At 41.5% G+C, this 3,932-nt stretch overlaps 1 long non-coding RNA gene across 1 annotated transcript; it reads left to right on the top strand.

Moving 5' to 3' along the window:
• Positions 1-602: 602 nt before the first annotated feature.
• On the top strand, positions 603-2,341 carry LOC141039195 (uncharacterized). Its single transcript, XR_012200155.1, has 2 exons — positions 603-1,694; positions 1,947-2,341. It is a non-coding gene; the product is annotated as an uncharacterized lncRNA (long non-coding RNA).
• Positions 2,342-3,932: the final 1,591 nt, after the last annotated feature.

The following is a 3,932-nucleotide window of genomic DNA, read 5'->3' on the forward strand; positions in this document are numbered from 1 at the left end:
GACTTGCATAGCAACTCCTAAAAAATGAAGTACTTGATGGGGACTCGTACGTCACTAAATGGATTTCACAAAGATGTATATTGTCACTAGATACACATTCTTGCTATGGAATTCTTAAAACACACACATATCACGTGCTTGTCTCGCCTCTTCTCGAGACCTTCCTTTGTTGCAAGAAAACACACAATTTGAAGATCCCGTTGGTGGCAAGTTGAAGATGGATCCGCTCAAAGACAAGTTTATTTGTAATAGTCCGAATTGTCCAATATACATCCCTGAAGCCCCACCCAATATATCACACGAGCACAACCAGAGCTGGCCAGGATAATCTCGCCGAAGTCAGGGAAGTAATTAGCACGTCATCAACTGTAACTCACCACTTCCCAAAGGTATATCCAAAGGAACTGGGTGTGACACAATAGAAGAAAATGTGGTTAATATCTCTGTGAACATCACACAACGGGTGATCTCCAAGGCTGCTGCACTTCCTCGACGTCGGATGTCAGATGTCCCCTAAAAAGGAGGCACGTATGGTATAATACAAGTTCGCCGCCGCAAAAAAACACATGTTCAGTAGAAATATATTAATCATTTGGGTTGTTTTGTGTCCATTTGAGTGCGGACAAGAATGTCTATGAAACACAGATCAAAAGCAAAATACCATGGCATGTCTAAAGAGAGCTCTTACAAGGAACTGTTTGGGTGTGAAAATTCATCCTAAGGGCCAGAACCAGTGATTTTTTTTTCCAGCAATGCTTGATCTACGTTATACTATCTCCATAGACGTTGGGGCAGTTTAAATTAAATTGTCTCAAAGTCTTATATTTAGGAATGGAAGAAGTATAATTTACGTGTTTAACACGCAGTCCTACCAGGGGGTAGGATTGGATGACTTAGGGGAGGAAGGGGCCCACCCTCCTAATATTCGGGGAGGGGGGTGATAATTAATTGTGAGCATTATGTAGAGTTTTTGTCAAACATACCTAGATGTAGGTTTTTTATTTTTGCAACTTAGGAGCTGCTTTTATGGTAGTCATCCCCGCTTATCTGCATTTTGAGTTACTCCCTTGTCCGGTTTTATTATGCCCCATTATAATTATTGCCAAACTTTGACCATAAAATGAGCTAATAAAATATAAACTATATGTGACAAAACTATATTGTGTGAATTCTCTTTTGAATGCAAATACAATTCTGTAATTTTTGTATTATATAAATAATACGATGTGACTGAGTTATATAAATGAGCAACATTTGATACAAAATACTAGTAGGGCTAATAAACCTTGACGAGGGAGTATCCAAGTAGCCGACATGATCTACACCGAGCAACACGTTCATCCACCCTTGAATCACGTGGTACGTTGTTGTCTTCTTTAGCAGCCCAACGTGTTGTCCACTACGAAATCAAGTGTGGCCAATTTAGGAGCCACCTCGTGTACCACGCACGCTGCATGCATGCATGTGCGACAGTATCTTCTCTGCATATGCGGCTAGTTAGCACAGGCAAACAATTTCTCGTGCTCCACGCCTGCATGTGTGAGAGCATCTTATCTTCTCTCCTGCTTGTTTCATGCATGTGAGAGCATCTATCTCATCTTCTGTCGTGATAAATCTTCCCTATAAATAGGGCAAGTGTTATGAAAATACTCATATCAGTCAAGTTCAGAGTAAGCTCGAGGTCCATTTAGCTGGTTAGTAGTGTTGGGTATATATTCCATATTTCCATTTCCATATGCTTTCTGCCAATAAGTTTCTCTGTATGCATCATCCTCATACAGAGGCCGGGGTTATCCTTCTTTTCGAAAAAAGATATATGACTAACATTAGCATTGTTTTGATCTATAGTCTGAACCAAAAAGGAAAGACGATTTGATGAACTATTTGGGCCAACTGTTATTGTGATTTGTAGTCTGAACTGAACTATTTTGATCAATTGTTTGCAGCTCACCGAATCAAGGATGAGCTGCGCCGCCCCAAAAGCCCCCGCCGGAGAGGAGAAGAAGACGTCATGGCCGGAGGTAGTGGGAAAGTCCATCGAGGAGGCCAAGGAGATCATCCTTAAGGACATGCCTAACGCCGACATCGATGTCCTTCCTGCTGGCTCGGCGATGACCCTCGACTTCAGGACCAACCGTGTCCGCATTATCGTTGACACTGTCGCGACCACCCCTTCCATTGGTTAGCAAGCTTTGCGAGCGAGATACAAAATGGATGCACTTATGCATTCTGATGAATAAGTAGTTTCAATAATCATGGATGAATAAATACACGCAGATCAATGGCGTGTGTCGATGTACTTATGGTGCAATGGACTTGACTAGTTATTTTTAATTTATGAGATCTCGGCTTGCTGTTCATGTGTTTACTAAAATGCTCATGAAATATGCATACTATGGGCATGTTGCTGGATTATTTCAACAACTTAGACCTAATGGTGTCATTAGAATGAAATATACCAATCACACCTTAATCAACTTAGAGATGAACTCGAGCCCCATGAGATATCTTAAATGGATTCTTTTGTGCTTTGGACAAACTTCTGAGATGAGAATTAGTTTTAGTGTGACCCCGTGCCTATCAACATTATTGTTGATGAGGCTTAACCTTTTGCTCAAACCCTTTGCCCGACATATAAGAAACATGATATACACATCTTTTTTTTTTGGGGAGATATGCATGAGATAAGTGTGCCCATATATTAAGATAGGAAGTAAGAATTATATACAAATAACCACCACATAAACGGCAGCCCAAACTTCCCATTCCATCATCGCAACACTAAGTAACTACTCGCTTAAGACTATCTTTACCCACCTTCCGTGACTCACGGCAATGCTGGTCAATTTTATCAACTACCACTAGTAGAAAAAGGGCCTATTGTCCCGGTTCGTGAGGGCCTTCTCTCCCAGTTTGTGAACGGGGACTAAAAGGTCGTTACTAATGCCCTTGGCCTTTAGTCCCAGTTCTTACACGAACCGGGACAGAAGGTCCTCCACGTGGCCGCTGCGGCCAGCCCAGGACGGAGCGCCTTTGGTCCCGGTTGGTGACACCAACCGGGACCAATAGGCATCCACGCGTCAGCATTTCAGGGGCTGGGGTTTTTGTTTTTTGTTTTGAAAGGGGGGGGGTTAGGGGGTTTTGGGGGGTTAATTTAGGTTGTTATTAGGTAGCTATTAGAGAGAAGTGTCCTCTCTTATATCTCCGTGCTTGGTTTACCAACGCTACGTACTGCTATGCCTAAACATGGCTTAGATTGAAGTGAAGGCAACATGTGGTGCATGTCGAAAGTAATACTAATCCTAACTTGATCAAGTTTGGATTGTACTACTTTCGACACGCACCACATGCATGTTGCCTTCACTTCAATCCAATCCATGTTCATTTCACCCGCTGATATATAATAACTCTTCATGCGCGCATCATGCATCATCATATATAATAACAAGTCCTACTAATCATCATCATACAACTTCTACTCGTTATTAATAACAAGTCATACGATCATCATCCTCACGGTCATCGAACCAACCCTACTTAATTGTTCTTAGCACATGATCATCAGTATTATGTAGGACTGAAATACCCTCTTTAAGGTAAAATAGCATAAAACAATATAGACCCTGACTCTCCATTATGGAGAACGGAGATCATCCTGTCTCCAATTCTTGCCCTTCGCTTCCTTTTGCTTCCAAGAACCTCCTTGCGACTGTCCATACATTTTTTCCATTCTTTGATTTGCATGTCTCCACTTCTTTTAGAAATCCGGTATGGACAGTTGAGATTCGTAGGATGACCTGGTTGTATATTCAAAACATCAAGCCTACCATTCTGATACATCAAATGAGGCACACAATCCTCTGGGATTATCTGTTGAAAAACATAGTAATAACTTCATAGTTAGCAATGATGTACTAGTTTTAGAACTATGC

The sequence above is a fragment of the Aegilops tauschii genome, chromosome 1, assembly GCF_002575655.3.
Source record: "Aegilops tauschii subsp. strangulata cultivar AL8/78 chromosome 1, Aet v6.0, whole genome shotgun sequence".
NCBI lineage: Eukaryota > Viridiplantae > Streptophyta > Magnoliopsida > Poales > Poaceae > Aegilops > Aegilops tauschii.